Source organism: Equus przewalskii, chromosome 1 (genome assembly GCF_037783145.1).
Source record: "Equus przewalskii isolate Varuska chromosome 1, EquPr2, whole genome shotgun sequence".
In the NCBI taxonomy this organism is placed as follows: Eukaryota; Metazoa; Chordata; class Mammalia; order Perissodactyla; family Equidae; genus Equus; species Equus przewalskii.
This window is the reverse complement of record NC_091831.1, coordinates 90,350,064-90,362,688: the sequence shown is the minus strand read 5'-3', so window position 1 is coordinate 90,362,688 and position 12,625 is coordinate 90,350,064. Positions and strand designations below refer to the sequence as shown.

The window sequence follows — 12,625 nt, the reverse complement described above, 5'->3', positions numbered from 1 at the left end:
GCTCTGGTACTTTACGCCGTGATTGTCAGCATGCCCCACGCATTATAATTAGGTTGTTAGTTGTGAAACCTTAGCAAGCGTCTGAACGCCTACCCCTCCCCAGACCTGACCAGCATCGTCGCCCGAGGATGCAGCCAAAGGGCATGAGGTACACAGACAGGCTTCCACATGCTGCTCTGCCACCGCAGCTGTGCACCCCAGGGAGGAGCTGCTCGTCTCTGAGTTCCAGGCACCTCACCTGTAAAACGGGTGTGAAAACAGAACCTACTTCACGCAGCTGATGGGAGGATGAAACGAAACCCAGTACACACGGAAGGCTATCGGCACGGGGTGGCCGTTCTTCACAGAGCTGAACATGCAGATGTGTGCGTGTGTGTGTGCACACGTGTGCAAGTACACGGGAGAGATTGCCAGGAGGAGAATTTTGATTGTTTTTCATGCTATGGAAGAATTAAAATAACGAGAAAAGGGGTGTGTGGTCATTTCTGACGCCACATCCTCATAGAGCCATTGGCTGGGTCTCTGCTTCTACCGTTTCGTTCCCTCGATGACATGAGGCTGGTAGCTTTTAGTTTTAATTCTGTTAGGTGGATGAGGAAGCTAAAGCTGAGACACGACCGAGATTCCACGGGAAGACGTCGGCCCAGCTTGGCACGCAGCGCGGCGCCCGGGTCCTCACCCTGGAGGTCGCTCCAGCCACGTCTTCCTCCCTTTCTTTCGTCAGGTGCTGATGGATGGGCCCGTGATGGAGGAAGTGGGGCGATAGGAAGACTGTCCTTTTTCGGGAGGAGGCCCTGGAGGCCACAGGTGTGACGCAGACGCCACCTGAGGTGCAAACCAGCCCACATCCGGGAGGGTCTGGGTGGGCTCTCGACCACAGGGTGGAGTCAGTTCACCTCTGAGAGTGAGTGGGAAGCATCGTCTGATGACAGAGGGGAGATAGGAACTGGATGCAGGGGCCTGCGACCAAGGAGGGTCAGGCCTGGTGTAGGAGGGAGGCCGGGGGCCCTCGCAGCCTGAGGACCTGGGGAGGGCGAGGTGGGCCCTGCAGGCCCAGGGCCCTTCCCTCAGCCATTCCTCCAGAGTGAGGCAGCCTGGGACGGATGCTGGGGCCCGAGCGTGGCTGCGCGGCACCCGGGGCACCGAGAGGGGTGGTGCTGTGAGCCGAGCAGTGGGGCCCACTCTCCCTGCGCTTGAGAAGAACTTCACCACCTCCAGACTCAGCCGTACCACGTGGAGCTGCCCCCACGCCGCTGACAAAGGAGCTTTGTGCCCAGCGTGGCCACGAGCCTGGGTCCCCGGCAGGGGCTAGATCTCCACACCCTTGAGGGGAATTCCGAGGGCCTCCCACGAGGTGGCACCTACGCCCTCATTAAAGCCCCGAGAAGCCCTGAAACATTTGGTGGTGAGCGTCGGAGAACACGCCATTCGCCAGGAGACAGGGCCACACAGGAGGCCCCGCCCGGCTCGGACAACGGCTCCCAGAGCCTGCGCATTGGAGGGACACGTGGGAAGCCCTTCAGGGGGCCGATGGGCTAAATGTCACCCTTGGATCAGGCTCTCTGTGGAGATGTGTGGGGGAACAGCACCCTGGTCACTATGACAATCCCGATGGGACAGCAGAAGCGCCTGTCCCCTTAGGCTGGGGCTCCCAACATGCCCTCTGAAAGTCAGTCAGTGGCTCTCAAACCCGGGCCGGCCCCAGGTCACCTGGAGGGCTTTCGGAAAGGCAGAGCGCCAGGCCCCACCCTCCGCGTTCCTGACTCGAGAGGGCTGGGGACCAGCCTGGGAATCTGAATTTCCAGCAGGCGATGCCGCTGCTGCTGGCTTGAGGAGCAGGTTCTGAAAGCTGCTGAGCTGAGCAGCTCCCGAGAGTCAGTTTGTTACTTTGGGGAGAGCCTGGCACAGAGGGGCGACGTGACGCCTTGGGAAGAGCCAGGGCTGTCACGTCAGAGGGTCCTCGTTAGACTCCCGGCTTGAGAACTCGCTGGTTGAGTGACCCTGGGGGGATCGCTGGGTTTTGCTGAGCCTGTGACGGGCTCTGACCCCGGGTCGCCAGGGCTGGTGCACAGTGGGTGCTTGATGAACTTTTGGGCAGCGGTTCTTTCACCTGTGAAATGGGTGTAACATCGCCGGACCGAGGGCAGGGCGTGCAAGCTGGTTTGTGTAGAACTGTCACCGGGCACATTATAGGCTCTGAGTGATGCTTGTTGCCTTCCCCCCTCCCAGCCGCTTCCGGATGTCCGAGGAAGGCACGGGCAGAGGGCCCGCACGAGCAGCCTCGCTGGGGCTCTGGGTTCTGGGCCAGGCTGGCCTCCTGGGGGTTCTCTGCCAGCCCAGCAGATGGTGGACCGCGTGGCAAGGCTGGGTTTCTCAGTGCTGGCAGCCCCTTCTGGACCAAGCCTCTTCACGTGGAGAAGTCAGATGGCTCAGGCCGGGAGCCTTGGAGCAGGCCCGTGCCAGGCTGGACACATTCGCCCCGAGTCACCTGTCCAGAGCGGGTGGTGAATGCAGCGTCCGGCTCACAGCATCCCGGCCTTCGGGGCCTGGGATCTGACTCGGAGCCGGGCCTCCGTGTGAGAAAGGAGCATTTCTCCTTCCTCGCGGGCTCTGCCCCAGGCCCGGGTCCTGGCCGTCCTGGGATCCGTGGTGCCCGGATCCCTGCTGAGCAGCTGGAGAGAGTGGCGGAGGAGGAGGCAGGTGGGCTCAGGTGAGTGAGGTCCCTCCAACCAGGTGGCCGTCGCTGAGGGCAGGAGGCTGGGTGCTCTGACCACGTGGAGCAGGCTCTTGGCTGCTGGAACTTAGTTTCACATTTGTAAGCTGTGCCGGGGCCGGGCAGGAGCAGAAGCCAGGATCATTTGGGGGGCTGGAATCCTGTGCCACCGGCCACACAGCGAGGGGAGGAGAAAGCAGCTTTGAGACTTGTGGGGGTGACACGGATGTCGCTCCACCTGGCTCTGCAGCCCGGGAGCTTCTGGGTCTGGGATTTCTGGTTAACCAGCCGAGGGACTGCGGATGTGGAAGGAGGAAGAAAAGAGGGGAGGTGGGGGGAGCGGGTGCCCAGAGGAGGCCTCCCCACCTCCCGCCAGGCTCCTCCTCTCCTAGGCGGCTCGCTCATGGGTGTCTCTGACTCTGACCATGGGAGAGTGCTCCCTCTGTCCGTCTGTCACTCTGTCCACTTCAGTCAAGGGTCCTGTGACTGACGCCCCAGTGGGTTTGGTCCCAGGGTTGCTGTTGCTCTGGTCGGTGAACCTGCTTGCTTTCTGCCATTGGAGAAGGTGTTGACCCAGCAGACTCCTTGCTCCCCCGGACACAGAAGCTTCCGCTCCTCCTTCTGTTGGGAGGTGAAACCCTCCCCTTCAGGCTGAGCCCCTCAGAGGCAGCACCTTCATCCCGGGAGCCCAGCTCCAAGCCACCGCATGGCCCTCCTGCTCTGTCTGCGGCTCCCTCTGCTTTTCTCTGGCCCCCTGGGAAGGAGAGCACAGCTCCATGCTTTTCCTCCCCTCCGTTCTCCTTTTTGTCCTGCAGCTACGCGGCGGTCAACGTTTATGACCTCAGGACAGGGCACCTCCCGTATCCCAGATGTGATGAGGACGCGAACTATCGGGGTAGGCCAGACCCCTGCTGTTTGTTTATTCAGCCCCTAATGATGCTTATTAATAACACTTAATCCCCGCCCACCGCCCGTGTCTCTTCCTGCCCCGGGCTCTGGGCTAAAGTGTTCGTTTGCACCAGCTCCCTGGGGCCTCTTGTCAGTCCTGACTTAGGCTGCGTGTCCTCAAAACCAAGGGACGAGGTGACTTGCCCAGGGTCACTCAGCTCGAAAGGGGCACCCCCAGGACCTGAGCCCCAGCCTGTCTGACTCCAAAATCCATGCTCTTAACTGCTCTGCTTCTCAACAAATGTTTATATTTCCTAAACACAAAGACGGTCATATACCCACCGGGCAGAGAAAGCCCCGTTGGATGATAATCACCTACAGCAGCTGTTTTCCAGTTCTTTTTATCCACGGAAGCCTCTTTCATAATTGAAATCTTTCCTGAAAACTCCTGTCAACAGTTAGAAGCAGAATTATTCGGGCAGAGGGCAGGCCCGGGAGCTCGAGCCCCGCCCTCTTGCCAGCCTCCCCCCGACCCTTGTCTGGGCCCAGCTGTGGCACCCGGTTTGGAAGTGAAGCAGGGAGAGAGCACTTGGAAATGAAATCACCCCCCAGCGGGACAGCGTCTTCCTTCCTGAGGCGGGTCCCTGGGCTCCGTGGTCGCTCAGCGGCCTGAGCTGGCACCGCGGCCTCTTTCCTCTCTGCTCGCCCTCCGGGCTCTGATGCGAACAAGAGATTCACTCCGAGCTGAAAGCAGAGGGTCTTGCAAGCCTTCTGTCTTTGCACGTGCTCTTCTCGCTCCTTGAAATGCTCTCTCCTGAGCCTTCTGCCTTCCCTTCTTCAGCTTTCAAGCCTCAGCTCATGAGCTAATTCCTCGGTGAGGCCGCCCACAAAGTCACTTCAGACTGTGGCATGGGATTCAAACCTTTATTATTAAACTTTCCACACCAGGAATATTATCCGTGGGCACGTCTCTCTTCTCCAACAGGCTGTAAAGGACCATCTCTGCATCCTTTACATCATCAGTGCCTGACACACAGTGGATCTCAGAAAATATTTGTTGCATAAATAAATGAACAACTTAACAATAACAACAATAGCAACTATAGTAATAGTATCTTACATTTGCCTTGTCCATTTGGGCTGGCAACATGTTTTCATATGTAAGATGCTTTTGATACTAAGAGACATATCAGTGTGAACAGCAGAATCACTCTCATGTAAGAGGGAAAAGAGCATCCAGTAGGAGCCTGGAGCGGGTTAGGAAGAGAGCTTGAAATGAGGAATGTACTTCAAGCTCTTCTTTTGGATTCTGATTGAAACAAGGGCAAATCTATGCTGGTCTTGTAGGCTAGGCAAGGTTGTCCGGTGTACAGAAGAGACATCGAATGGTCTGCAAGAACGAGTGCAGAGCAGATGGGTGCCGAGGACGGCAGGGTGGAGGGGCTGAGCTGTCCGGAGCCGCTGAGCTTGCCACCCTCGGAAAGGCTGCAGGAGAGGGGGCACACCGGGCGGGAGCACTCGCAGGGCTGGCGGTGCCTCTGTGCAGTGACCTGGATGCCAGGGACCACCCAGAGCAGGGATCTCCCTGGGTCTCGCTTCTTGCTGAGACTTGACATGGATGTGGCGTGCAGAGCCGAGCCGGGACGTGGACAGGACATGCAGAGCCGAGCCAGGACGTGGACGTGGCATGCACGGCCGAGCAGGGAGTGCTCCTAAAGTGGACGGCCACAGCAGCTAGAACACACTGCCCTCGGGTCCCCTGGAGCAGCCAGTGCAGACGCTCTTCCAGAGACCCAGAGGCCCTCCTGGCTGGGTGGTGGGCAGGGCGGGCGCGCCCCTGCTCCCGGAGCTGCTCTCCTCTGCTGAGTGAGCTAGAGCAAGCCTCTTTCCGCCGTCTTTCGTCTGCACATGAAAGACTAGAACGGGGAACTCTGGACCCCATCCCGGCTCCCATGTCTGGAGAAGCACAGGTCTCCTAGTAAACGTGAACCCACGCGGCCAAAGCAACGCCCATGTGAAAAAGACTCGGGGGCTCAGAAGGGGCCTAACGAGGAATTGCAGCCAAGACCCCACACGAAATCACCGTCGGGAATCAGAGGGAACTTTAAATCGTGGTTTTCAAACACGGCCCGTTAGTGGATTGAAAGTCAATTTAGTGGGTTGAGATCACCATTTTTAAAAAATAATAAAAATAGAATATCAGTGCGCATCAGTTTCTTAGCAAAATCGTGTTTTGCCTTTCTTTGTCATGTTTTTCATTATACGATAGCAAGGGTATTGTTTCACGAAACTTTTGTTTTAGTTATAGATATAAAATATTTATGTATATATTTATAAATATTTACCTACGTGCACATCTTTTGTGTGTTCATGTGGGATGCGTCATGATGTAAAATGTAAATTCTTACTGTAAGTCAAGATTTACAAAGTTTCAGAAACAGTGCTGTGGATCACTGGGCAGGATTTGGAATGATGGGGATGCGGAAGGACAGCGTTTTAGGCCCAAAATTTTTCTGATTTTCTCCTTCAACAAGAAGGCCTTCTCCCCATCAGTCAAGGCAGAGAGTCTAACCCTAAGCCGGCTGAGTTGATTCTCTTTCTGCTCTTACCTTCCCCTAAGTGGGTCAGAGGATCTGGAGCCATGCAGCGTGGTGGGTGGGGTGGGTGGGCAGGCAGTGTGGCCTCAGGGCCCCCTCCCGCTCCTTCTCCTCGTCCTCCCAGGGTGGTCGAACCAACTCCAGCCCCGGGAGCAGAGGCTGATGGAGGCAGGAGCCCTGTCGCGTTGGCGGAAGCAGCGTCTGGGCTGTGAGCTTCCCCTGCGTGGGGCAAACTGTCGAGAGCCGAGGACAGAAGTGTGTGTGTGTCTGTGTGTCTGTCTGTGTGTCTGTGTGGTGGGGGAAAGAGAGAAATAAAAATAATCCTGAAAGAGATGATACATAATTTCTCACCAAAACCCAAACCCCAAATAACCATTTACACACACACACACACACCCCCCAGCAGCAGTTGGACCACAAAGTCTGAAAAGTTCTTTCAGGCCAAAGACTCTGTGGTGATCTGCAGCTGTGATTTCATGTGTCTCTGACTCTCCTCTCAGTCCGACGTGGAGCCCCCGGACCTCAGTTTAACACCCCGCCATCAGCTCCCCAGGAGAGGAGCTCGGCTGTGCCCACTGGGGTGTTCTTGGCATCCTTCTTGAACCGGTTTTTCTAGCGAACAGGCCACTCTTTGGGTTTGCCTGTTTTAAATTTGTTATTTGTTTTTACCTTTTTTCTTTTTTCACTTTTAGATGGAAAATGACGTATGCAAATTTATTGCTGATTTATTATATTATTTCGTATTTTAATTTTTACTCCTAAGTTTTGCTTTTGACATAAAGGCTGTGATTAGTAAAATGTATAGTGACCAGTTTGCACCCATCCCCAGCCTGCTCATCAGAGGTAGTCACTGGTAACAGTGTGATGAGCATTCTGAGTTTTTCTCTCTCTAAAAACACAGACACACAGACACACACACACACACACACAGCCCTGCAACATTTTTTGCAGTTCTGTCCATGTAGCACAAGAAGCTTTACCTCATTTTTGTCCTCGCCTGCCAGTGGCGCATGCATCCTCATGGTCACCCAAAACCTACTGCCAATAAGCACAGACCACTCACAGATCTTTCCAGAGACGGGGTTACTACCCGAACTGTTTGTTCCCCACAAGAGGTAGCCCAGGTCTGTAAGATGTCTGTCCGGTTGTACTTTATACCTTTTACGTGGCCAGGGCACAGCTTTGTCCATCAGAGGCAGCCGTCCCTGTCATTTAACACATGTCAATGGGAGCCACCATCTGAGCCAGGCCTGGGGTTCAGCTCTGACCACGATGGACAAGACCCTGCCGTCTGGGAGCTCGGAGCTCAGTGGAGGTGACCAAGGCTGAAGGAGCCACCGAAGGGGAGTCAGCGTCATGGGGTGCTGGCGGGAGATCTAAGGAGACTTAAAGCAGCTGCCAAATATTGGTGGTTCAGTCTTAAGACAGCCATTAATGTGCTTCTTCACCTTGAGGAATCAGAAGAGGAACGAGACCCAGGAGTGCCAAGGAGCTGGAAAGCCGTGAATAAGCAAGATCCACTCTGGCATTCAGAGACCAAATGATCGGAAACTCAAGAGAAGCTATTAATAGTTACTAGAATTAATAAGAGATCTTCAAGGTTGCTAGTTATGAAAGAAGTGGGTAAAGGTCATAACTTACATATGAGCAATAACCAGCTAGAGAATACACTTTACAAACGGTTCCATCAAAAATAGGAACAAAAGTGCTGTGAAATACGCAATAAGGGATATTTAGATCCTCTATGAAGAAGAATATAAAATTTGACTGAAGATCTGAAGAGAAAATTGAAACAATCATAAAAACAAAACAATCATTAAAAAATGCTCCCAGATGGGAAGACTTTCTCCCCAAATTAATCTGTGGATCTAAGGCAATCTCTGTAAAAATTCCAACCAGATATTTTAGAATCTGGGAAAATTATTGCACAGTTAATCAGAACTACTAGTAGACAAAAATTATCCATAAACGTCAGTTGTGTTCCTCAAAATGGAAAACCTTTATTTTTCTGGTTATAATTGTGATACATGTTTTAATAAGAAATCAGGCGCAGGAAATTATGAAGTAAGAAGGAAAAGCTCCTTGTAAATATCATCCCCCAGCACCTTACTGAACCTTCCAAAAAAGTAATTATCACCAATTTCGTGTTTATTCATACAAACACATTTTTATAAATAAAACTAGTCTATACAACTATTTTGTAGTATTTCTTAGCTTTACACTGTATCGTGGCCTTCTTTCCACAGCCACATATGTAGATCTGTTTTATTCTTGTTCTTGGCTGCGTAATGTTCCCCTGTGTGAATGTACCTTAAGGCATTTAATAAATCTCCCACTGAGGTACGTTTAGGTTGTTTAAACTCCTTTACTTTTTGGATTAAACTCTTTTTCAGTCGTGCTGTGTGTCGGGCAATAAGCTAAGATGCTCTGCAGACTGTGTTCTGAAGCCCACCTAGGGGTGAGGGTGGTCCAGCTAAGCCATCAAGGTGTCACACCCTTTGCCTGTGGTGGCAGCCCTGCGTCCACACTAGGGTCACCTCGAGTCTGAGTCCTGAGCCAGGGCCTTCATCCTGCTGCTGGTTGCTCCTCCCAGCTGTCAACAACACTGTGTGGATGTCGTGTGTGGCTTTGTGCAGTTGGCCACTTATTTCCTTCTGTGTCAGTGTTTACTAGGGGCATCCTATGTGCTCTGGGCACTGGAATTTAAGGAGCAAGGAGGCTTAGTCGGTCCCTGCAGAGCCACGAGGAGTGGACGTGCCTGTCCTGAATTTATCTGCATCCTCCTTCAGGTTAATTCTGATCTCGGCCTTGCAATCTTGGAGCGAACGCATATGGAGGGGAAGGGCCTGACCTGCCTTGTCCTCTCTCAGGGGCCGCAGCCTTGTGCCTGTGCACGGATGGATTAGGGTCACCCTCCAGGATGCTGGAAGGGCGGGCCAATGTAAGGGCTCCTCCGAGGATCCGACACGCACCTCCAGTGCTGTCCTGAGGAGTCAGCTCCAGAACGTCCTTCCCAATGGTTCTTACCCGCCTTATCCTCCGAGGTGCAGCCCCTGCAGCTCCTTGTCACTTTGGTGCCAGCTGGGTCCCTGGAGTCCTTTGTCCCATGGTCCCAGGTGGATGTTTTCCCTGGTGCATGAGCCCGGGTTCTCCAGAGAAATGGAGCCAAGAGGATAAATAGACGTCTAGAAGGAGATTTATTATGAGAGGCTGGCTCACATGATCACAGAGGCTGAGACGACCCAAGACCTGCTGTCTGCAAGCTGGGGGCCCAGGAGAGCCAGCCGTGGGTGCAGCTTGAGTCCAAGCCCCGAGGCCTGTGAACGAGGGGCCGATGGTGTAAGTGCCGGTCAGAGTCCAAAGGCCCAGGAACCAGGAGCACCGGGGTCCAAGGGCGGGAGGCGGTGATGGCCCAGCTCAGCAGGGTGGATTTGCCCCTCCTGTGCCTTTTCGCTCTATTCAGCCCTCGCCGGATCGGACGACGCCCACCCACAGTGGTGAGGGCCGATCATCGTTACTCAGTCTACCGATTCAAACGCTCATCCCTTCTGGAAACATCCTCTCAGACACACTCAGAAATAATGTTGTACCAGCTGTGGGCAATGCTCAGCCCCCTTGACTCATCAAGTTAACACATCTGCAAAGCTTCCACCTTACGCTGGTGTAGGAAGGGGCAACTGACAGGGCCTTCGAGGTGCTCACCCACCGTTCATTGACTCAGGGGACATGCCAACGCCCCCACTCTGTGCCGAGGCCCAGTGAGGCTCGGGAGGAACAAGGATGATCCCTCCACTCCAGGAGGAACCCACGTGGAGGAAGAGGGTCGACGGGTACAAGACGGACTTCAACACGACCTGCTCCCTTTATTAGCTGGGCGGGGGGCCCAGAAGCTGTGCCATTCATCTGGTCCTGTGCCCCCTGCGTAGAGGCGTGCACTGGACCAGTCCCGGCTGTACATCCCACAAAATCCTGCTAAAGATGCTCTTTTAGAAAGAGAAGGAACAGTAAATTTTCTCCTGTCATTTCTTATCTCCTGTCACAGTTCAAGACGAGAAATACCCCAGGGCCGGAGTGACCAAACTTAAAAAATTCCCTTTGATGTAGGACACTGTCGGAGAATTCAGACATGGGAAACACGTTCCATCAATGAGCTCCCCCTTCCCCACACGGTTATTTACCCTCGAGAAGTTCTCCAGCGGATGAAGTGCGTTTTATCCACCAGGAAATGTGGCGGCTGCTCCCCCAGTCGGTTAGCTTTGCTCGGCTTGGGGACAGACGCTGGACAGATTCCCCACAGGTGCTGAGTGAGTCGAATGAAAAGGCAGAGAGGGAGGGGAGGACAGAGAGAGGAAGGACTTATTGATCGTGCTGCCCGCACACAGTCTGGAAGTTTCTGAACCCCTTTCAAGGAAGGAAGGACCCGTTTCTCTGCAGTGCAGCCCCCTCCTTCCAGCTCGGCGCCGTCCATGCGGGTGACAACTCGGCCACAGCTGGTGTAAGCGCTGGCTGAGGGCTGCGGTGACAGTCGGTCCCTGTCCCTCTTGGTGGCACCATCCTCCCACCCCGCTCTCCAAGGGGGACACACCTGAAGGGCAGACGCCGTCGTGCTCTGGGGAAAAGCCCTCTAGGGGGCGGGAGAGCGGGTTCCCGGGGAAAAGCAGAGCCTCTGGGTTTCCCGTTGCTCCTGCACTGCAGACCTCCGCCGAGCGTCCCCCGGAGGCGCTGGAGACGCACGAGGCTGTCTCGTGGAGGATCCACGGGGGGCAGAGAAGACCTGAGAAGTGTTTGCCAAATGCTCCAGGAGCCAGGGGCAAAATCAGGGTGAGCTCGTTGGTTCCAACCTTTGAAGGACGCTGGTGCTAGGGGGCAGCTCAAGCGGCCCCCCGATCTGCTGACACCCGTTCCGTTAGGGTGCAATGGCTGTTCCCAAAGTCCTGGGCACAATCGCCAGGCCCACACGGAACCATGTGACCTCCCTGCTGTGTTTCCTATTATTCTCTTCCTTCCCTCTCTGTGCCAGGCCTGGGGAAAGCCGTCTCCCACACAAATCCGACTCTGGCTTCTCCGCTATAGCCCTTTGGCAATTGTTCCCTTTTTTTAAAAAACATTTTTCCACGGTGACAAGGCTCGTTTTGAAAACCGTCCTTGCTCCCGACCAAAAGCTGAGCCCTTGCCGCCAGCGCATCCGCAGCCTCCCATTGCCTGGGTCCTGCCGTCCCACATGAGGGCCGAGGCTGCAGAAATCGTGAGTCCCTCTGGAAAAGCTTATTTTTAAAAACTGACAGGACTCAGCAGACACTCCTGCAAATGGTCCCCTGGGATTAGCAGTTTCCACCCAGGAGTCCTAACCCTCTGTTCGTCTGGGAGCTCCATGTCGCCAGCTCATCCACCACTGAGCAGACATGGAGGAGAAAGGGAAGCGGGTTTACAGCCCGAGAATCCATGTGGATGGTGGCGATGGGGTGGAAAAAGAATGCAAGAGGCTATCCTACCAGAGCCAGCACTGGGGGCAGGAGAGTTTGGGCCTTGACTGAGCGTGACTATCTGCTTTCCTAGTCTTAGGGTGGGATAAAAGACCTTTTCAAAAGTCTCTTGGCCCTTGGATGTCACTGTTTTCCGTGCCTTATGCCAGTAGCATCAGAGAGAAGAACAATTATTCTAGGAGGATCTTTTTTCTTTTTTTAAGTAGAAAGAGGAACCTATTAGTTTGCATAACTGAATAGATAGTATGGCTTCAGGCATGGCTGGATCTAGGTGCTCATACAATATCATCTAGACTCACTCCTTCTCACCCTTTCTCTGCCCTCTTCCCCTTCTCTCGTCTTTTCGCCACACCTCTCCCTGCCTCTTCTGTACCCTCTGTGTTGGCTTCATTCTCAGGCAGCCCTCTCCGCATGGCGGCCCTCAGCAATCCCATATTTATATTCTCCCTGTTTAGCGCCAGCAAAAGTCCAGAAGGGTTTCCACACAAAACTTTGATTAACTTTCAATTGGTCAAATGCCTAATGGAGCAGTGCTGCCTGAGAGACCAACACACACACACACAGACACACACACACACACACACACACACTTCCTTCTCAAGAGTCCCAGCTGAACCCTGAAGAGTCCTAATGAAGCTGAACGAAGAGGAAAGAGGTTTGAATATACTGAACCTACAGTGACGTGGGTGTTGAGAGTCACTAGTTCAGGGAAGTGGGGTTGGCAGAATGAGAAGGAGCTCCTGTGCTGGGCGACGGTGGCAGGAAGCAGGGCAGCTACAATTCGGATCTGAAAGGCGGCGTCTGGAAGTAAAGGAGAGTAACGAGAAGAGTAAAGTAACTTTAAACGCTTGACCCCTGTGTATTCCTCAGCCTGCAGACCTGAGTGTTCCTATGCCGGTCAACAAATCCTCTCAGAATAAAGCAGGGTTTAAGCAGACAGATTG

At 54.1% G+C, this 12,625-nt stretch overlaps 1 protein-coding gene across 3 annotated transcripts in view; it reads left to right on the top strand.

The window, feature by feature from the left end:
* The window catches only part of IL16 (interleukin 16), a 109,046-nt gene that overhangs the window by 14,177 nt on the left and 82,244 nt on the right, over positions 1-12,625 (top strand). Inside the window, exon 1 of one of the 3 annotated variants that reach the window (XM_070617190.1) lies at positions 1,565-2,710. The exons of the other annotated variants lie outside the window; for them this stretch is intronic. The gene's annotated coding sequence lies outside the window, so the exon portion shown is untranslated. Of the gene's footprint in view, positions 1-1,564; positions 2,711-12,625 lie in introns of those variants that run through there. 3 annotated transcript variants of the gene reach the window in all.